The sequence below is a fragment of the Nycticebus coucang genome, chromosome 15 (assembly GCF_027406575.1).
Source record: "Nycticebus coucang isolate mNycCou1 chromosome 15, mNycCou1.pri, whole genome shotgun sequence".
Classification (NCBI taxonomy): Eukaryota; Metazoa; Chordata; class Mammalia; order Primates; family Lorisidae; genus Nycticebus; species Nycticebus coucang.
The window spans coordinates 84,057,327-84,080,218 of NC_069794.1; the positions used below are offsets into that span (position 1 = coordinate 84,057,327).

General features: G+C 40.6%; 1 pseudogene; it reads right to left on the reverse strand.

The window, feature by feature from the left end:
- Nucleotides 1-15,971: 15,971 nt before the first annotated feature.
- On the reverse strand, nt 15,972-18,047 carry LOC128566758 (heat shock protein HSP 90-beta-like; annotated as a pseudogene).
- Nucleotides 18,048-22,892: the final 4,845 nt, after the last annotated feature.

Genomic DNA, 22,892 nt, shown 5'->3' on the forward strand with positions numbered 1-22,892 from the left:
ATATCTTTGTTATGATGTGATTTTTGGTCTTCTGGGTATATGCCCAGCAGAGGAATTACAGGATTGAATGATAGATCTATTTTTAGATCTCTAAGTGTTCTCCAAACATCTTTCCAAAAGGAATGTATTAATTTGCATTCCCACCAGCAGTGCAAAAGTGTTCCCTTTTCTCCACATCCACACCAACATCTCTGGTCTTGGGATTCTGTGATATAGGTTAGTCTCACTGGAGTTAGATGGTATCTCAAAGTAGTTTTGATTTGCATTTCTCTGATGATTAAAGATGATGAGCATTTTTTCATATGTCTGAAGGCCGCGCACCTGTTTTCTTCAGAGAAGTTTCTCTTCAAGTCCCTTGCCCAGCCTGCGATGGGATCCCTTGTTCTTTTCTTGCTAATGTGTTTGAGTTCTCTATGGATTCTGGTTATTAAACCTTTGTCAGAGACATAACCTGCAAATATCTTCTCCCATTCTGAGGGCTGTCTGCTTGCTTTACTTACTGTGTTCTTGGCTGTGCAGAAGCTTTTTAGTTTGATCAAGTCCCAATAGTGTACTTTTGAAGCTGCTTCAGTTGCCCGGGGGGTCCTTCTCATAAAAAACTCACCCAACCCAATTTCTTCAAGGGTTTCCCCTGCACTCTCTTCTAGTATTTTTATAGTTTCATATCTTAAGTTTAAATCTTTAATCCGGTAAGAGTCTATCTTGGTTAATGGTGAAAGATGTGGGTCCAGTTTCAGTCTTCTACAGGTTGCCAGCCAGTTCACCCAGCACCATTTGTTAAATAGGGAATCTTTTCCCCACTGGATGTTTTTAATTGGCTTGTCAAAGATTAAATAACGGTAAGTAGCTGGATTCATCTCTTGGCTCTCTATTCTGTTCCAGACATCTACTTCTCTGATTTTGTGCCAATACCATGCTGTTTTGATCACTATCGATTTGTAGTATAGTCTGAGGTCTGGTAGAGTAATTCCTCCTGCTTTCTTTTTATTTTTGAGTAATGTCTTGGCTATTCGAAGTTTTTTCTGATTCCATATAAAACGAAGTATTGTTTTTTCAAGATCTTTAAAGTATGACAGTGGAACTTTAATAGGGATTGTGTTGAAGTTATATATTGCTTTGGGTAGTATGGACATTTTAACGATGTTGATTCTCCCAGCCATGAGCATGGTATGTTTTTCCATTTATTAACATTCTCGGCTATCTCTTTTCTTAGAGTTTCATAGTTTTCTTTATATAGGTCTTTCACGTCCTTTGTTAAACTCCCAAATATTTCATCTTCTTTGGCATTACTGTGAATGGGATAGAGTCCTTAATTGTTTTTTCAGCTTGACTATTGTTGGTATATATAAAGGCTACTGATTTATGAATGTTGATTTTGTAACCTGAGATGCTGCTGTATTCCTTGATCACTTCTAAGAGTTTTGTAGTAGAGTCCCTAGTGTTTTCCAGATATACAATCATATCATCTGCGAAGAGTGAAATTTGATCCCTTCTGACCCTATGTGGATACCCTTGATCGCCTTTGCTTCCCTAATTTTGGTGGCTAAAATTTCCATTACAATGTTAAAAAGCAATGGAGACAATGGGCAGCCTTGTCTGGTTCCTGATCTAAGTGGAAATGATTCCAATTTAACTCCATTCAATATGATATTGGCTGTCGGTTTGCTGTAGATGGCCTCTATCAGTTTAAGAAATGTCCCTTCTATACCAATTTTCTTAAGTGTTCTGATCATGAAGGGATGTTGGATGTTATCAAAAGCTTTCTCTGCATCGATTGAAAGAATCATATGGTCTTTGTTTTTTAATTTGTTTATGTGCTGAATTACATTTATAGATTTACGTATATTGAACCAGCCTTGAGACCCTGGGATGAACCAACTTGATCATGATGTATAATTTGTTTGATGTGTTGCTGGATTCTGTTTGTTAGGATCTTGTTGAATATTTTTGCATCTATATTCATTAGTGATATCGGTCTGTAGTTTTCTTTTCTTGTTGGGTCTTTTCCTGGTTTGGGGATCAGGGTGATGTTTGCTTCATAAAACGTGTTGGGTAGTCTTCCTTCTTTTTGGAAGGAAGTGTGTACCTTTTGGAACAGGTTGAGTAGTATAGATACTAATTCCTCTTTAAAGGTTTGGTAGAATTCTGATGTGAAACCATCTGGTACCGGGCTTTTCTTTTTGGGGAGGTTTTGTATGGTTGATGTTATTTCTAAACTTGATATGGGCCTGTTCAACATTTCCACTTGATTCTGGTTAAGTCTTAGAAGGTGAAGAGCTTCCAAGTATCGGTCCATTTCCTTCAGATTTTCATATTTCTGAGAGTAAAGTTTCTTGTAATATTCATTAAGGATTTTTTGGATTTCTGAGGAGTCTGTTGTTATTTCGTCTTTGTCATTTCTGATTGATGAGATTAGAGATTTTACTCTTTTTTCCTGATTAGGTTGGCCAATGGTTTATCTATTTTGCTGACCTTTTCAAAAAACCAGCTTTTTGATTTATTGATCTGTTGTATAATTCTTTTGTTTTCAATTTCATTTTGTTCTGCTCTGATTTTGGTTATTTCTTTTCTTCTACTGGGTTTGGGGTTGGAGTGTTGTTCCTTTTCCAGTTGCTTGAGATGTCCCATTAAGTTGCTAACTTCCTCTCTTTCCATTCTCCTAAGGAAGGCTTGCAGTGCTATAAATTTCCCTCTTAGAACTGCCTTTGTGGTGTTCCAGAGGTTCTGATAGTCCATGTCTTCATTGTCATTTTGTTCCAAAAATTTGCCAATTTCCTTCTTGATCTCATCTCTGACCCAGCTATCATTCAGCGTAAGGTTATTTAACTTCCATGTTTTTGTCATTCAGCGTAAGGTTATTTAACTTCCATGTTTTTGTATGAGTATGCAGATTCCTGTTTTACTGAGCTCAACTTTTATTCCATGATGGTCAGAGAAGATGCATGGAATAACTTCTATTCCTTTAAATTTACTGTGACCTAAGATGTGATCGATTTTGGAGTAAGTTCCGTGGGCTGATGAGAAGTATGTGTATTCAGTTTTGTTAGGATGAAATGTTCTGTAGATGCCTGCTAGATCTAAATGCTAGATGGTTAGATTTAAATCTAAAATTTCTTTACTCAGCTTTTTGTTGGAGGATCCATTCATCACTCCAAAGGAGTGTTAAAATCTCTGACTATTATGGAGCTGGAGGAAATCAAGTTGATCATGTCTGTTAGAGTTTCTCTTATAAATTGAGGTGCATTCTGGTTGGGTGCATAGATATTCATAATTGAAATCTCATCATATTGAGTATTACCCTTAACAAATATGAAGTGACCATTCTTGTCCTTCCTTACTTTTGTTGGTTTAAAGCCTATTGTGTCTGCAAATAAAATTGCAACACCTGCTTTTTTCTGATTACCATTTGCCTGAAATATGGATGACCATCCTTTCACCCTGAGTCTGTATTTGTCTTTTAAGTTAAGATGTGACTCTTGTAAGCAACAGATATCTGGTCTGAGTTTTTGTATCCAGTCAGCTAATTTACGTCTCTTTAGAGGACAGTTTAAGCCATTCACATTGATGGAGACTATTGATAAGTTTGGTGAAATTTTGGGTATCGAGTTTTTCAAAAGTCCAGTGGACATTTTTAATCTTTTCGCCATTGTAGAAGTTGGAGTTTGATCAGGAGTTTCTGAGTGAGTTTACGTTTGTAGTAGAGGATTGGGTTGGTCATTATGGAGGATGGTCTGAGAATATCCTGAAGATCTGGTTTGGTTGTGGCAAATTTCTTCAACATATGAATGTCGTTAAAGTATTTAATTTCTCCATCATAGATGAAACTCATTTTAGCTGGGTACAAGATCCGGGGTTGAAAGTTATTTTGCTTTAGGAGATTAAAAGTCTCCTAAAATTTTCTGCTTGAAAATTTTCAGCAGAGAGATCTGCAGTCATTCTAATGTTCTTACCTTTGTAGGTAATGGCTTTCTTTCGCCTCATAACCTTGAGAATTTTCTCCTTCATGTTAACTTTAGTGAAGCTAATTATGATATGTCTGGGGGATGACTTATTGGGGTTGAATCGTGCTGGAGTTCTGAAACTGTCTGCTATCTGAATTTCAGAGTCTCTAGGCATGTCTGGAAAATTCTCTTTAATAATTTCATGCAGAAGGGCCTCTGTGCCCATCGATGCCACTTCATCGTTTTCCGGAACTCCTATTATTCATATGTTAGCCTTCTTCAAATTATCCCAGAGCTCTCTAAGAGAGTGATCTGTTTTTGCTCTCCATTTCTCTTCGTCTGTGAGAGCTTGGGAGCGTTCAAAGGCTTTATCTTTGATGTCAGAAATCCTTTCTTCTGCTTGGTCCATTCTGTTGCTGAGGAATTCTACCGTATTTTTCATATCTTTAAGGGCTGCAAATTCTTGCTTCAGTGTGTCTAAGTCTTTGGTGGTTTTGTCTTTAAATTTGTTAAATTCTTGAGACAACTTTTGAATTTCTCCTCGGATTCCTAATTCCATTTTATCAATCTTGTCTGCAATCCAAATTCTGAATTCGATTTCTGACATGTCTGCCAGTTGTTTATGAATGGGATCTTTAATTACATCCACCATTTCTTTCCTTGGCGGGTGGGGGTTGATCTATTCTGGTTATTCCCGTTACCAGAGTTTTTCCGCTGATTCCGCCCCAAGGTTGTTTTACTCCCTTTGATTTTTCCCCTGGGGTTTAGTTGAGGGCCCGTTTAGTGTTGTGGCCTGAGAGACTGGAGCCCTGTCTGGTGTGGTGGGGCTAAGTGGTTCTGACTTATTTTCAGCTGGCTTCTGTGTGACCCCAGTCAAGCACTTGCTCTGGGTTGAAGTCTCAGTTCTCAGAGTCAGCCCTGCCCTGTAAGTTTCCTGGGTCTGTGAGTCACCTCAGGCAAATCCTATACTCAGGGGTGGCCTCCTATAGTTGCCCAGGGAGGCAGGGTGTGTGGCTTCAGCCGCCTCAGGGAACTGCCGCTCTGATGTTCTTCTCCCCCAGCCTCACTCCTGTGTCCCAGAGTCAGGACTGACCAGCCGCAGTTTGGGCACTGTCCATGCCCCGACAAATCCCCCAAGAATCTGGACACCCAGGGAACAGGCCTCCAGATCCCAGAGTGAGGGTGGGGTTGGGCACCGGGAGCCCAGAGCTGCTGGCGGTGAGCACACTCAGTTCCTCCCAATCTTTAGCTCTGCCACACTGCAGTAGCCCAAGCCTCCAGGTTTCAGAGTGAGGGCGGGGTGGGGGGAGCGGTGGAAGCCCAGGGCTGCCGGCAGTGAACACACTCAGTTCCACTTAGTTCATTGCCCGGCCACCGGCAGGTGCTCAGGTCTCCAGATCACAGAGCGAGGGAGGGGAAAGTGCCGGGAGCCCAGAGTGCAGTGTCTCTCACCCAGCTGCAGCGCCGCAGCTCAAGCCTTCAGGCTTCAGAGTGAGGGCGGGTTGTGGGGAGCAGCTGGCGCTCAGAGCCGCCAGCAGTGAACAGACTCAGTTCGACCCAGTTCCTTGCCCAGCCACACGGCAGGCGCTCAGGTCTCCAGATCACAGAGTGAGGGCGGGGGGAGTGCCGGGAGCCCAGAGCCGCTGGTAGCGAGGTCACACAGTTCCGCTCAGTTTTATGCCTGGTTGTATTGTTGCCCAAGGAGGGCTCAGGGAAGCGCCGCCCTGGTGAGGGTCGCCCTCCGCTGACTGTCCTCACCTCTCTCCCATGCCCCAGAATCAGTGCTGACCAGCCGCAGCTCGGCGACTGTCCTCTCCCCTCCAGAAGTCACCCAAGAATCCGAACTCCTGGGGGACAGGCTTTTAGACCTCAGAGAGAGTGGAAGGAAGTGCTGGGAGCTCAGAGTTGCCGGCAAAGGATATTTACAGTTTTATACAGGTTTATGTGTGGCAGGAGAACGCCTAGGCACCCTAGTAAGGGTGGTAGGTCCATATTTTAGTAGGTTTCTCCCATGAAGTGTAATGGGAGGGCCTTTGATTTCTGCCCGTTTATTTGTGGGGTTCTTAAGCTGATCAGGTGGGGGAGGGGGGACTCTTATCCACTTGGTGGTGGGTTTTGTACCTTTTGTTTGTGTCCTTGTGGTGGCAGCTCTCCTCAGCGGGGTTGATGTGCATTCTTCAACTTTCTCACTTGGTGCTGCTTGAATCCATCAGGTTACTTGCTAAATTTTCATCCCTTAACTCTCCTTCAGGACGGGAGCCTCTGTGGAAAGCTGGCTTCAGCTCGCCATCTTGTCTCCGCCCAAAATCTCCCTACCTTTCTTTTCCCCACCCCTCACTTCTTTTCTCTCTCTGCTCTCCCCTTCCCCCACCCCCACCATGCCCTTAATTGTGATTAATTGCCCTCATATCAAAATTGAGTACATAGGATTCATGCTTCTCCATTCTTGTGATGCTTTCCTAAGAATAATGTCTTCCACTTCCATCCAGGTTAATACGAAGGATGTAAAGTCTCCGTTTTTTTTAAATGGCTGAATAGTATTCCATGGTATACATATACCACAGCTTGTTAATCCATTCTTGGTTGTTGGGCATTTAGGCTCTTTCCACATTTTGGCGATTGTAAATTAAGCTGCAATAAACAGTCTAGTACAAATCCTTATGGTAAAAGGATTTTTTTCCTTCTGGATAGATGCCCAGTAGTGGGATTGCAGGATCAAATGGAAGGTCTAGCTTGAGTGCTTTGAGGTTTCTCCATACTTCCTTCCAGAAAGGTTGTACTAGTTTGCAGTCCCACCAGCAGTGTAAAAGTGTTCCCTTCTCTCCACATCCATGCCAGCATCTGCAGTTTTGAGATTTTGTGATGTGGGCCACTCTCGCTAAGGGTAGATGGTATCTCATGGTGGTTTTGATTTGCATTTCTCTAATAGATAGGGATGATGAACGTTTTTTCATGTTTGTTAGCCATTCATCTGTCTTCTTTAGAGAAGATGCTATTCATGTGTCTTGCCCATTGATCTATGGGGTTGAGGGCTTTTTTCATGTGGATTAATTTGAGTTCTCTATAGATCCTAGTTATCAAGCTTTTGTCTGATTGAAAATATGCAAATATCCTTTCCCATTGTGTAGGTTGTCTATTTGCATTGGTTGTTGTCTCCTAAGCTGTACAGATGCTTTTCAGTTTAATGAAGTCCCATTTGTTTATTTTTGTTGTTGTTGCAATTGCCATGGCAGTCTTCTTCATGAAGTCTTTCCCCAGGCCAATATCTTCCAGTGTTTTTCCTATGCTTTCTTTGAGGATTTTTATTGTTTCATGCCTTAAATTTAAGTCCTTTATCCATCTTGAATCAATTTTTGTGAGTGGGGAAAGGTGCAGGTCAAGTTTCAGTCTTTTACATGTGGATATCCAGTTCCCCCAACACCATTTATTGAATAGGGAGTCTTTCCCCCAAGGTATGTTCTTGTTTGGTTTATCAAAGATTAGGTGGTTGTAAGATGTTAGTTTCATTTCCTGGTTTTTTATTCAATTCCAAGTGTCTATGCCTCTATTTTTTGTGCCACTACCATGCTGTCTTGACCCCTATGGCTTTGGAGTATAGCATAAAATCTGGTATGGTGATGCCCCCAGCTTTATTTTTATTTCTAAGAACTGCCTTAGCTATATGGGTTTTTTTCTGGTTGTGTACAAAACGTAGAATCATTTTTTCCAAATCTTGAAAGTACGATGTTGTTATTTTAATAGGAATGGCATTGAATAGGTAGATTGCTTTGGGAAGTATACACATTTTAACAATGTTGATTCTTCCCATCCTTGAGCATGGTATGTTCTTCCATTTGTTAATATCCTCTGCCATTTCCTTTCTGAGCATTTCATAATTTGTTTTATAGAGGTCTTTCAACTCCTTCATTAGGTATATTCCTAGGTATTTCATTTTCTTTGAAACTATGATGAAGGGAGATGTGTCCTAATTAGCTTATCATCTTGACTGTTATTGGTGTATACAAAGGCTACTGACTTGTGGACATTGATTTTATATCCTGAAACATAACTGTATTTTTTGATGACTTCTAGGAGTCTTGTGGTTGATTTTTTGGGGATTCTCTAAGTATAAGATCATGTCGTCAGCAAAGAGGGAGAGTTTGACCTCCTCTGCTCCCATTTGTATTCCCTTTATTTCCTTGTCTTTCCTAATTGTATTGGCTAGAACTTCCAGCAGTATGCTGAATAGTAAAGGTGGCAGAGGACAACCTTGTCTGGTTCCAGTTCTAAGAGGGAAAGCTTTCAGTTTTACTCCATTCAGTAAAATATTGGCTGTGGGTTTGTCATAGATAGCTTCAATCAGTTTAAGAAATGTGCCACCTATGCCTATACTCTTCAGTGTGCTAATTAGAAAAGGATGCTGGATTTTATTGAATGATTTTTCGGCATCTATTGAGAGGATCATATGATCTTTATTTTTGCCTCTGTTAATATGGTGGATAACGTTTATGGACTTGTGTATGTTAAACCAGCCTTGCATCCCTGGGATGAAACCTACTTGATCCTGATGTATGACTTTTTTGATGATAAGCTGTAATCTATTGGCTAGGATTTTGTTGAGAATTTTTGCATCTATATTCATGAGTGAAATTGGTCAGAAATTCTCCTTTTTGGTTATGTCTTTTCCTGGTTTGCTTCATAGAATGTGTTGGGGAAGATTCCTTTCTCCTCAATTTTTTGGAATGATTTCTGCAGTACAAGAATAAGCTCTTCCTTGAAGGTTTGATAGAATTCTGGTGTGAAGCCATCTGGACCAGGGCATTTTTTGTTTGGAAGATTTTTTTTATTGTTTCTTTGATCACAGTGCTTGAAATTGGTCTGTTCAGGAGCTCTATTTCTTCCTGGCTAAGTCTAGGGAGAGGGTGTAATTCCAAATATTGATTCATTTCCTTCACATTGTCAAATTTCTGGGCATAGAGTTTCTGGTAGTATTCAGAGATGATCTCTTGCATCTCTGTGGGATCAGTTGTTATTTCTCCTTTATCATTTCTGATTGAGGTTACTAGAGATTTTACTTTTCTATTTCTAGTTAGTCTGGCTAATGGTTTATCTATTTTATTTATTTTTTCAAAAAACCAACTCCTTGTTATGTCAATTTTCTGAATGATTCTTTTGTTCTCTATTTATCTCTGATTCAATTTCAGATATTTCTTGTCTTCTACTGTTTTAGGATTAGATTGTTCTTCTTTTTCCAATTCCATAAGATGGCTTGTGAGTTTGTTGATGTGCTCTCTTTCTGTTTTTTGAATGTAGGCATCTAAAGTGATAAATTTTCCTCTCAAACTGCTTTTGCAGTATCCCACAGGCTTTGGTAGCTTGTGTCTTCATTGTTGTTATGCTCAAGGAAGTTAATGATTTCCTGTTTTATTTCTTCCTGCACCCATCTGTCATTCAATGGAAAGTTGTTTAATTTCCATGCCTTTGTGTTGGGTCGAATGTTTTTGTGGGTGTCTTTAGTGTCTTATGGTCTGAGAAGATACAAGGTAAAATTTCAATTATTTTTATTCTGTTGATGTTTGTTTTGTGTCCCAGGATATGATCAATTTTGGAGAATGTTCCATGGGGTGATGAGAAGAATGTATATTCTTTATCTTTGGGAAGGAGTGTTCTATATGCGTCTATCAAGCACAGTTGTTCTAGGGTCTCATTTAAATCTCTTATATCTTTGTTCAATTTCTGTTTAGAGGATCTGTCCAGCTCTGTAAGAGGAGTGTTAAAGTCCCCCTGTTATTATGGTATTATTGGATATCATATTGCTCAGACTGAGTAAGGTCTGTTTCAAGAATCTGGGAGCATTTAAATTGAGTGCATAAATATTTAGAATTGAAATGTCTTCTTGTACCAATATAAAGTGACCATCTTTGTCTTTTTTGACTTTAGTTGCTTTAAATCCACATGTATCTTAAAATAAGATTGCAACTCCTCTTTTCTTCTGAATTCCATTTGCCTGAAAAATTGTCTTCCAACCCTAGACTCGTAGTTTTAATTTGTCTTTTGAAGCCAGGTGTGTTTCTTGCAGACAGCAGATGGATGGCTTGTGTTTTTTAATCCAGTCAGCCAATCTATGCCTCTTCAGTGGGGAATTCAAGCCATTAACATTTATTGAGATAATTGATAAGTGTGGCAGTATTCTATTCATCTTATTTTGTGAGAGTCCATTGCTTAGTTTTATCTTTTGCATCATTGTGGAAGTGAGGTTCTGTCCTTTAATGTATGAGTTCTTACTTTGCTGCTGATCCATTGTGATGGTCAGTGTGTAGAACAGGTTGAAGTACTCTCTGTGGAGCTGGTCTTGTTGTGGCAAATTTCTTGAATGTTTGTATATCCATAAATGATTTGATTTCTCCATCAATTTTAAAGTTTAGCTTAGCGGGGTATAGAATTCTGGGCTGGAAATTGTTTTGTTAAGTAGATTAAAGGTAGATGACCATTGTTTTCTTGCTTGGAAAGTTTTATTAGAGAAATTTGCAGTCACTCTGATGGAATTGCCCCTGTAGGTCAACTGGTGCTTACTCCTGGCAGCTTGCAGAATCATTTCTTTTGTCTTGACTTTGGACAGGTTTACCACAGTGTGTTGGAGAGTCTTGGTTAGAGTTGAGGCAACCTGGGGTCCTATATCCCTCTGAAAGCAGTGCGTCAGAATCTTTGGTGATATTTGGGAAATTTTCATTTATAATATTCTCTAGTCTGGTTTCCATTCCTCTGGGGCATTCTTCTTCCCCTTCTGGGATTCCTATAACTCATATGTTGGAACGCTTCATACAGTCCCATAATTCTGACAGTGAACATTCTGCTTTCTCTCTCTTGTTTTCTGCCTCTTTTACTATCTGAGTTATCTCAAGAACTTTGTCCTCTACCTCTGAAATTCTTTCTTCTGCATGGTCTAACCTGTTGCTGATACTTTCCATTGCATCTTTAAGTTCCCTAATTGACTGTTTCAGTTCCTTCAGGTCCACTATATCCTTTCTATATTCTTCATATTGTTCATCTCTTATTGATTCTGTTTTTGGATTTCCTTTTGGTTATTTTCTACTTTAATAGCAGTTTCCTTCCCAATCTCCCAATATTTGAGAATTTTTCAGATCTATTTCTGTAATTGAGCTCTAATTTTATTCTACTGTGGTTCAGAAAATATGAGTTCAATTTTTAAAAAATTATTGTGATTTAGCATCTAGCATATGTTCTGCCTTAGTGAATGTTCCTGTACCCCAGACAATTCTGCTGTGTTAGGTAAAGTGATCAAGTTGGTTCATAGCTTTATTTAAGTTTTCTATAGTCTTACTAGCTCTCTATATTCTTGTTTTATTAATTCCTGAGAGATGACCTTGAGAATCTTGAACTCTCTCTGTTGCCTGTTTCAGTTTAGTCAGCTGTTGCTTTATGTATGTGGAGCTCTGTTGCCAGGTGTATATACATTCATAATTGTTCTGTCTTAAATTATTCCTGTCTCTGGAAAGTTTCCTTATGTTAAAGTTTCTTTTGCCTGAAATTAATAGAGCTTCTCTTTCTTATGCTAATTGCATATGTACTTTTCATTATTTTACTTTCAAACTTGTGTCTGTATTTAACTGCTTCTATGATAGACAGCGTATAGCTGGATGTTACTTTTACCCATTCTGAAAATCTGTACCTCTTAATCAGCATGTTTATTTTATTTATTTATCTTTTATTTTATCTTAGACAGAGTCTCAATTTGTCACCCTTGGTAGAATGCCGTGGCATCAAGCTCGTAGCAACCTCAAACTTTTGGGCTCAAGTGATCTTCTTACTTCAGCCTCCACCGTAGCTGGAACTACAGGCACCTGCCAGAATGCCTAGCTGTTTTTTAGAGACAGGGTCTCACTTCTGCTCAGGCTGGTCTCAAACTACTAAGCACAAGCAATTACAGGTGTGACCCACCACTCCTGACCTTTGATCAAAGTGTTTAAATCATTGCATTCAATGTAATTAATGATATGATTGGATTTAGGTCTTCTATTTTATTACTTTTTTACAATTTGCATCATCATTCTTTTATTTTATTCCTCTGTTCTTCAAATCCCCTCTTCTTTTTTGTTCATGAAATATTTTTAATACCATTTTTATTCATCTATTGGCTTTCCATTAATTTTGAGTGCTTTCTTTAGAGATTGCAAAGCAATTTATTCATCATGATTTACTTAAAGCAATATAGGAAACTTCCATCAGTGTATGAATCCACACACATTTTGTAGTTTAATGTTCATTTTTTATTTTTGTTTGGTGAAATTCTATTAATTAGTTTGATGTATGTTGGTTGCATAACAGAAAAGCTGACCTCTTTTACATGCGAACTTGTGGCTAAATGTTTAGGTATTTGCTAAAGAAGATAATTAGAAGGAAGGGATGTGTGATGTGACATCACATATACAGACTTATGAAAAGGCAGAGAAGTTCAGAGAGGTCATGGCTGCTGGAGATTGAAAGAGAAGAACGTTGGTGCAGGTGGTACAACAGGGCTGGAGTTCACCTCGTCAGCTATGGCTCATGAAAGACGTGTGGCTTCTGAAAGGTGAGGAAAATCAGGGTGGGTGCGGATAAAATTCTGAAACTCAGTGGAAAACACTTTTTATTAACAAATAAAATGAACAGAAAATTGTGCTATTGGGAAAGAGGTGCATTTTACTGGGACTTTGACCATTTTACACTGAGCTGGAGAAAACCTAGCAGTGGAAAATGCTGGGAGACATTAATAGACTGGAACAGAGTGAAATGCAATAAATATATATAAAAAGAATGACTGGAACTGGAATGCTGCCACAATTAAGACATCCAATTAATAGTCCTACCTTACAGATGAGAAAAATGGTGGTTTATGTTTTTGGATAGTCAGTAAATTTAAGGTGAATTATCAAATTCTTACCTTGTAATAATTTTTTTTTCTTTTTGCCTGTAAAATGCTAGCAAGTGAAGTGTGCTCTGTCATGAGTTTAGCATGTTTGTCTGCTTTGGAGGAAAGTCTTAACTATTGTACTTTTTCTGCTGCTCAGAAGCACCCTTAATCTCCTGGCAGATGTGTTGGGGGCAAAGGAAAACATGAAGTCCCGGGTAGCTCATTAGACCTGAGATAGAATTGGTTACATTTAACTCCCAAGAACCTCTCATATTTCTCTGTAAAGGACTTGTTGCAATATAGCTCTTATGAACTAGAAGTCTGTCTTTATCTTGGGAAATTTTAATATTTCATCTTGTCCTTTTAATGTTCCTGTCAAGGTATTTAAAGAGTGGAGTCAAAATTATTTGTATTAGGACGATGAAGAATGTATTTATTGCTTCAAACCACTGGAAGTAGATTTGGGAAGACAAGATTAATAAGGAAGCCAGGATATGCCGCTACATGGTGTTGTCAAGGTTGAAATTGTACATGATGACATTCCAAGATGTAACGGTTGATAGTCGAGTGTAATTAGCTGCCTCGTGTAGCCCAAGACTCCCAAGGCTCATTAGGCAGTGACACTAATGGGGGTCAAATCCACACCAGTGGATAATCTCTTGCCCTCACCTACTGACAGAGGACTTCTTGCCCTTCCAAAGTCTTCCCAAAGTATGTTTAAGTGTATTTTTTGGAGGGTCACAAATGTATTCCTGAATGATCCCCCCCCACACACACACACAGTTTTGCCAAGTCTCCCTTCTCTTCTATATCAAAGCCTGCAAAAGAGATGTGGGCAGGCAGGAGAAAGTGTCCCCTTGTGGTGTGTTCTATGGTTTGTGAGCTGTGATGAAATGCGGGGAGGATGTGCCCTCGGTGCTCCCTGGAGGGTCCAGGGAAACAATACTTTTATGTTCCCTGCAGCCCTCTCTCTTTCTGGGATGTGGTCTGTGAAGATGGATGTGGGATAATCTGCAGGGAAAACCCTGCTGTGCTCACAATAGCTTCGCTCCTCTGATTCTGAGTCTTGGTTACTTGGCCAAGTGGGATGTCTCTGGTGGTTCAGTCTCTTCATGGGGATTTTCTGTAGTTTGGCTCTCTGTTCTGTGAAGGTAGAGGCCACACCTCTCTTGTTCAGCTCTGCGTCACAATCGAGTAGGCACATGATGAATACTTGTTATCTCTCTGCTTCAGCCTCTTAAGTCTTTCAGCAAATAGAATTCTTGTAGGGATGGCCCCACAAGTTTGCTGGAGTTGCCTAAATTCCATCTTGGGCTCAAGTGGGACCCTCACTACATTTAAAGTAAGTCATAATGTATCTCGTTGTAGTTACTTGAGGCTAAATTGCTTCATTCCTAGAGAGCTTGGAAATGGGACAAAAGTTATTGTCCATATTGTTATCATTTCAATTCCCATCAGTTTGGTTTTTGTTTAATTATTGATTGATGTGGGCATTTTGATATTTTAATCATGAAAGAATAATGGCCCCTTCCCTTGCTGCTAACCAACGATATGACCTTGTCCAGGGTTGCCAGGAAAAACATGGGACACCCAGTTAAATGTGAGCTTTTGGTAAGTGATAAATAATTTTTAGTAAAGGTATGTCCCGCTAAAAAATTACTTGTTTATCTGAAATTCAAATTTAACTGGTTGTCCTAGTATTTTATTTTATTTTATTTTTTTCGGGACAAACCATTTCTCTTTTCTGTGTTTCAACTTCTTTATCTATAAAATGGAACATCAACTCTGCACACCTCATTGATCTAAAGCTTAAATGATGTCAAGCACATCAATGTTCTTTCATAAGTAGGACTTTGCAGTAAAAACGTTATACACTATTAGTCATTCAATAAATGTTTATTGATACTTACTGTTTGTTCTGACTGATGTTAGCATACGTTTGCTGTAGTAAATTAAAAACAAGTAGAAAACAGGTTTTGCTTTTAAGGAGCTTTCTAGATAGCTAAGAAGAGAAGCTCTATGGCCCTTCAAGCCCTGCAGAAGATGAGCGAATGCAGTGCACAGCGGTCAGAACGCAGTGCCGCAGTGCCCTGCTAGATGAGGCGAGGAGGCCACACTCTCAGAGGATGATAAGAACTGACCCTGAATTTGACCTGAAGGACCTAGTGGCTCCCTGCTGGCCATCCTCATCAATCCTATGTTCCCCTCTTAGGATGAATATCAGAAACAGAGGGAACGTAATGAAGTCAAGAAACAAAACTTTAAAACAACGAAGAAATCTGCCTCTGGCGCATAACTTTCAGATCTATATTTTAAGCCCCAAAGTGAGCGAGTTGTGTCCCAATTTTAATTTTAACTTGTGCTTAACTAGGACCTTGGAAAATAAGCTAACTAATGTTCTTACGAATAAGAAAGTCTCCAGTCTCCCATATACTCTGTCTCTTAAGTATGTATGTAAAATGGAAGATTATGCTGTTTTCTTTTTTTAAATCATTCATTCATTTTTCACTTCATAAACACATATTGAGCGTATGCTATGTGCCAGTCAATGAGCTAGGTACAAAGTGTATTTAAGGATGGAAAAAGTGACAACGCCATGGAGGATCTCACTTCCTATGCTTCTATGAATGACCTTCATAGAAGGTCATAGGTACGGTGACCCTGAGACCTTGAGATTCTACCGGGACAGCTCAGCTTTGAGTGTGCACTTGACCAGGGAGTGCACTTTTTCTTCCTCTGGGAGGAATATTGGTTCCCACTGAACTTGATATTTGGGTCACACAATCTAGATCACAATCTAGATCAGCTGACCAACTCTGGTCTTTAAGAACATGACTAATGTTGTTTGTAATTGGATTCCTGTCTTTTTTTTGTATAAAACTGCATCTTCTTTATTCTGCATACTTTAATTTCAGAACAAAATAAACAAAAAAAATACAATACACAACATCCAATCCCCTTGGTCAAATTAGAGAGGGAATAGGGCTTGAGACTCTTGTTTCCTGCCTTAGATACCAGGACAGGCAAGAAAAGAAAAAACTAGACATCAGCAGAGAAAGCCAAGAGGGACAAGGCCACTCAAGGCTGTGGTAACCATGGATACACTATCTAAAGGTCAAAATGTTTCCAAATATAAACTCCTAATCTGCTTCTTCTAGGCAAGATGCATCCTCATCACTCTCAAGGGGTGAGATCTCATCAGGAACAGCAGCACTGGGTTCCTCTGCTGTCACTGCATCTTCATCAGTGCCTGGGCCTAGCCTGATCATGGAGTAGATGTAGTTGGGGTGGGTTTGGGATCCTCAAGGGAGAAGCCAGAGGACAACATTAAACTGCTGCAGTGTCTTCACGATGGGGTGGTCAGAATTTATCTCCGGGTGTTTTTTGACTGTCATATAGCCCATTGTAGAGTTGTCTTGAAGCGCCTGGGCTTCCGTGATCTGCTCTCTATTGGCTGTCCAGTTGTAGGTCCTGGTCACAATGCAGCAGGCTGAAAACACAAGCCTATTGGAGATTGTCACCTTCTCAACCTTCTTACCAAAGATTTCTTTCATGAGCTTGCAGAACCTCTCAAACTTTGCCTTGCTATCTTCCATTTTCTTCTTCTCTTCCTTATCCTCAGGTAGCTCCAGGCCCTCCTTGGTAACTGAGACCAGGCTCTTCCCAACCAACTCCTTGAGCTGCTGCACACAGTACTCATCAGTGGGCTCAGTCAAAGCCCTGCTTCTGCACGCAGCTCCACAAACACAGAGTTGGCCACATGCTCTTTGCTGTCACCAGTGATGTAATAGATGGACTGCTGTGTTTCCTTCATGTGAAGGGCATACTCTGACCGAGAAGTCATCTCATCTCCACACTGGGAAGTGTGATAGCAAAGCAGCTCAGACAGGCATTGCTGGTTTTGGAGTCCTCATGTATTCCAAGCTTTAAATTTTTAGAGAATGCCCCATAGACTTTCTTATGGTTCTCCTTGTCTTCTGCCAACTCAGAAAAGAGCTCAAGGCATTTCTTAACTAACAATGTTTTTGTGAATGACTTTCAAGATTTTGCTCTGCTGAAGCATTTCTCAGGAGGTGTTCTGGGGAAGATCCTCAGAGGCAACCACACCACAGGTAAAGTTGAGATATTCTGGTATCAACTCATCACAGCTGTCCTTGATGAACACACAGTGGACATAGAGTTTAATGTTGTCATTTCTCTTTTGTTCTCAAAGAGGTCAAAGGGAGCCCGATGAGGGATGAAAAGCAGTGCCCTGAATTCCAACTGACCTGCTATAGAAAAGTGCTTGACTGCCAAGTGGTCTACCCAGGCATTGGTGAGGCTCTTGTAGAATTCTCCATACTCCTCTTGGGTGATGTCATCAGGGATTCTGGTCCAAATGGGCTTGGTTTTGTTTAATTCTTCCTGATCAATGTATTTTCCCCTAATCTTCTTGGTTTTCTTTTTCTTATCCTTACTTCTATCATCCTCCTCATCTGAGTCCACATCTTTAATCTTGGTCTTCTCTTCATCATCTTTATCTTCCTCTTCTTCCTCACCTTTCTCTTCTTCTGCCTCATCGTCACTGATTTCCTTCTCTTGTTCCTTCTCCAAATAAAGGTGATGGGATAGTCTATGAACTATGAATGCTTCTTCACTACTTGTTTCGCCTGCCTCCCCACCAAGTACTCTGGCTAGTCTTCTTTCAGGTGAGGATCACTTGGTGCCCCTGCCAATGGGCTCACCATAATCAGCACATACAGTGAAGGACTCCAAGCAGATTTCCAGGAAAATTGTTCATCATCCTTGTGCTTTGTGATCACAACCACTTTCTCTGCCACCAGGTAAGCAGGATAAAAGCCAATGCTAAACTGCTCGATCATGGAGACAACTGCACCAGCCTGAAAAAACCTCTACAAATGCTTTAGTTGCAGACTTGGCAGTAGTTCCCACGTTATTTATGAGATCAGCCTTGGTCATGCCAATGCCTGTGTCCACCAAGGTCAGAGTGCATTCCTGAGGGTTGGGGATGATGTCAATTTTCAACTGTTTACCACTATCCGACTTGGAAGGATCTGTCAGGTTCCCGTAATGAATCTTTTCCAAGGCATCAGAAGCATTAGACATCAAGTCTTGAAGGAAAATTTCCTTGTTTAATAGAAGGTATTGATAATGAGAGACATGAGTTGGAAAAAATTCTCAACCTCCTCCTCTCCATGGTGTACCTTTTCAGGCATCTTGAAGAAATAGGGCTATAAGTACTAGAAATCAGGTGGGTCGGGGCTGTCCGACTGGCACACCTCACTACAGCTATGTGGAGGTGACTCAAGAAGATTACTGTTATTTTTGACAACAAAACGAAGTCTAGTATGGAAGACAGGTGTGCAATGTATATAGTTACTACTGAATGACAGGGGCTGTGCAGAGCTATAGAAGCAAAGAAGAGAGTGTCCGCAGGGCAGTTGTTGTTGGCTTCTTAAAGTAGAAAGCCCTGGCTCTTAAAAGAACAGGGGGCTCACCAGGGCATGAGTGGGAAGGAAATTCTTGGCAAGATGAACATCATGTGCGTGCATCATATTCTGCCTTCTGGTTTTTCTGCCTTCCTTCCTCAGTTCCCCTATCAGATGGTAGGCTTCACTGGGCCTGAGAGGGCCGTGTCTTAATTTATTTTGCATTCCCATCAGCTAGCATAGTGTCATTTAAATTGCTATTTTTGTTCAGTGGACTAAAGTTGCATTGGTAACCTTTCCAGACAGAATTAGTAATGGTGAAATGGTGTATGCAGAATGTGCCCTACTTGTTATTAACAGGCAACGTTTAAAACTTTGGTTCAAACCTTGGCTGCTCAGTGGGTTGTATGATCTTAAGCAATACATGTGTGCCCTCTCCAAAATTTTCCTTACAAGAAAAATAGAAAAAAAAATCAAATCTACTTCATATTTTGTGTTGAAGACTGAATGAAAAAATGTGTGAAATATGACTGGCATAATTGTTGGCATCTTATTCCACAGTAATTCCCCATGCTCACCTAGAACATGCTCCTTAAACTGATTTGCAATTTAGTTGTTACATTTGTTGGAAGAAAAACTTAAGGACTGGAAATATAACCCACTAGGGAATAAAAAGTCTGCAGTTGTGAAATACAACTATGTTACAGTGTCTTACACGTTGTTACACATCCACATATTGCAAATAGATCATGTCTAGATGATTCTTCTGGGGGGGATGGTTTAGTGGGCAGATGGTTATGCATAAGTCCCAGATGTGCTCTGGTGAGGCCCCATCTGGAAATCAGGAGGATATTTGCAAGAAACCATGAACATTTGAAACATTCAATTTAAAAAATACTGAATATCTATTTTGATGTAGAATCATTATAGATAAATAATAAACTGTGAGAAGTATTTAAGAAAATAATTTTGGGGAAAAGAAAAACTAAACGTTCTTTCCATGAATCTCTGTGAATCAGGAAGAGCTGGGCACTGTTTGATTTTAGGGATGTGGTTAGAGATTGTCAATGTCTCAGGACACCGAAGTCCCTCAGCAGTGGAATTTGAGAGTTTGCTGTTAGATTAAGCAGTTTCAGGGCAAACTGGTTTCTAAATCGTGTTAAACATTTCAAAACTAGTATCTTTCCGAATATAGACACAGCCTGGAGAAAGGTGGGCCATTTTGGGGAATAGTGAATTCCTGGAAGAATAACTGAAGACTTAGCCAAAGCATTTGGATAATATTAAATGACGCAGGAGGCCCCATTCTGCTTACCTATGGACCCAGTTCAACAGCACATTTAAGAAGGGGAATAACTAATTCCGTATTAAGGCTCCCCATGTGTCCTCCAATTGTCTGTTCCCTGCTGGGGATGAAGAAAGGAAGCTGCCCTTCATGGACAGTTTTTTGTTTTGTTTTGTTTTGTTTGTTTGTTTGTTTGTTTTAACTGTCTATACTGTTGTTTTTGTTTTCTTAACTGTCTATACTGCCCTTCATGGACAGTTTGTTTTTTTTTAACTGTCTGTACTGGTTCAGCAGTATTGAAGAGTAGACCTCAGATGTGCTGAGAGGATGGAGGAATGTTTTTGTGACCTTTCCCAGGTTGTCTCCCATGAGGCTTGATCTAGTATGAGAAGATTAATATCACCAGGGAATGTATCCTAAAAAAGGGAAAGGAGTGGAGACGTAATTTCTGTGGGACTAAAGAAAGCCTTTTTCTAAAGAATATCACAGCACAACTCTCAACTCTCTAGCTGCATCTCCTGGCCCATCCTCTCTTTCCCAGCACACCCTCTGCTCCAGCCACATTAAGCTGTCAATGATGGTACCATGACACCAGGGGGATTTTATAGAGTTGCAAAATTGATCTGATTTATCTGTAATACATCCTGCCTCTGCATATGCTATCCCTTTTGCTTAGAATATCCTTCACCCTATTAAATGCTAGAAAGCTCCTATTCATCCTTCAAAATCCTCAGCAAATATTACCTCTTTTGTAAAGTTTTCTTCAGTGTTTGAAGGCAGGAAGTCAATTTTTTTGGTTGTAACAGCACATTTACTATCTCATTTATAGCATTTATCATGCTACTTTATAATGTATCTGATTTCCTGGAGTACACATTGCTAGTTGCTTATAAAAAACCTTTCTCCAACCCTTCTTTCTTAGTGGTAGAATATTGATGTTATTCAGGTGTCCAGCTTCAGGGAAGGCTGCGCCTTCTCCTCAGCCCCTGGGTGGTGAATCTTGATTAGCCTAAGCTGATGATGGCAATTTTGGTCTGCCTGCCAGTAACTGATTTTAGGTTGAGAGTTGTATGCAATTCTGGCTGGTGAAGGGAAGCTGGCTGTGGAGGCACTTTCCTCAAGCTTGACTGAGCACGTGGATCACTCAGGAATCTGATAAAAGGAAAATTCTGATTCTGCAGATCTGGGGTGGGCCTGAGGGTCTGTATGTCTCCCCAGGGGAGGAAGGTCCAGATGTTGCCAGTGTGAGGATCACACTCTAAGTGAGCTAAGGGATTTCTAGGTTAGGTTTCTTCCCTTTTGAAAGGAAAAATGAGGCTAGATGTAGTGGTTCACACTCTGAGAGGCTGAGATGGGTAGATTGCTTGAGCTCAGGAGTTTGAGACCAGTCCCTGCAAGAGTGCGACCCCGTCACTACTAAAAACAGAAAAACTAGCTGGGTGTTGTGGCAGGGACATATAGTCCCAGCTACTTAGGAGGCTAAGGCAAGAGGATCACTTGAGTCCAGGACTTTGAGGTTGCTGTGAGCTACAATGACACCATGGCACGCTACCCAGGGCACAGAGTGAAACTCTGCCTTAAAAAAAAAAGAGAGAGAGAGAAAAGAAGAAAGAAAGAAAATAAAAAGAAAAATGAAAGAACAAATCCGCTAATGTATCTCAAGTTGACTTTGTGAAGTGTGCTGCCTTATAAGCACCAAGGAGGTAACCAGTGAGCTAGGATGGCAGAACAGAATGGTGGGGGACAGCCCACACTAACAGCCAATGCTGTTAAACTGTTGAGTTAAACAGCCCTGGAACTGCCAACCCTCAGTACGTTTCACTGTATGAGATGATTAATTTTCCTACTGTTTAAACCATTTCTATGTGAGTCTTTTGTTACTTGTAGCCCAAGGCATGATCCAGTGTATGTCTGAGACTATAAGCTCAGGTGACCTGTGTTGTGATCTTGGCACCAAGTATAGAACTCCTGGTACACTGCAGGTGCTCCATACATGTTTACTGAATGAACACATGCAGATCTCATGAAGTCAATTGTCATTAACTGCTTGATTGGCAGGGCCCTAGTTAATAGCACAAGTCTGGGGATTTATACATCTAGATTTGAGGACTGTATAACATTTAATCTCACTCAGCAACATATTCCATGTGAGATTTGGGTGATACTGATTAGCTTACGTCCTACAAAATGTGAAATGTTCTTCCTATTTCATCTCCTAGAAACCCAACACCTCCTTCAGGTGAGTTTAGGTTGGTTGTTGTTTTTCAAACTGTGGAATGTGAAATGAACTAAGTCACAACCAGCATTTAACTAAATAGACTTAGACCAGAAAAGAAAACAGCAAAGTGCATCCTAGGTACTATGAAATGTTTATTTTACTCACATGTGTGTATATACCCACCGTGTCTTGATTTAAAACATATTTCTTACTCTGAATTATGGTCTTAAATGTTAGAAAAACACCAGGCTGGGCCAAAGAACTAGGGTGTCCTTCTGAGGAGCTGTCAAGTGCACCACAGTCCCACAGAGGCTCAGAGCTGGCTCCCTGCCCCGTTCTTCCCTAGTCCAGTCTCCACACCCCACATGGCGGCCCCAACCCAGGAAATGATCCTTTGTTGAACTTTCCTGAGTACTTTGTGGTCTCATTATTCACTCTTCCATCAACTATTTCCTGTAGTAGGAACAAAGGCTCCCAAGAGGCTCTCAGAGGCCCCCTGGGTGGATTGGCCTCTTGCTTGCTGCCTCCAGGCCAGACCACACAGATCACAACCATCTGACCCCTGGGTTGAGCTGTCTGTGCTCTGCCTCAGCAGGGACCTGGGCCATAGTCAGCATTTGGGGTTTCAGAGGCTTTCCTCAGTTAGTGGCCTGGAGTTTAGGACTAATTCTTGCTTCACCTGCTTCTGGGAGTGCTGGGTTAGAGGAACGTTTGTTGACAGGGCTTTGGTCCTGAGTCTACGACATCACTCTATAGATTGTTGGGGGACACAACAGCCCTGCCAGCCGCACTTGAGAGAGGATGTGGAAGCAACAGCTCCCCATCGCTTTGCCACTCTATATATCCTGACTCCTACAGGTAATTTCTGTCTCGCCTGCATCTGCAAACGTGAGCAAAGGTCAGAGGTGCTGGAGAAAGGCATTGTCACCTCTCCCTCTGCCCTCTGCTTACAAACCACATTTCAATGAAAGCTAACCCCTGCAATTGTCCACTCCTGGACCTTTTCTTAGGCTGTGTCCTTCATCTGAAATTGCTCCCTGCCCAGCCTGAGTGAGAGTGAGATCTCTCTACTAAATTAGAAGAATTTAAATTTAAATTCAATTTAATTCTCTCTTTAAATTCATTCATG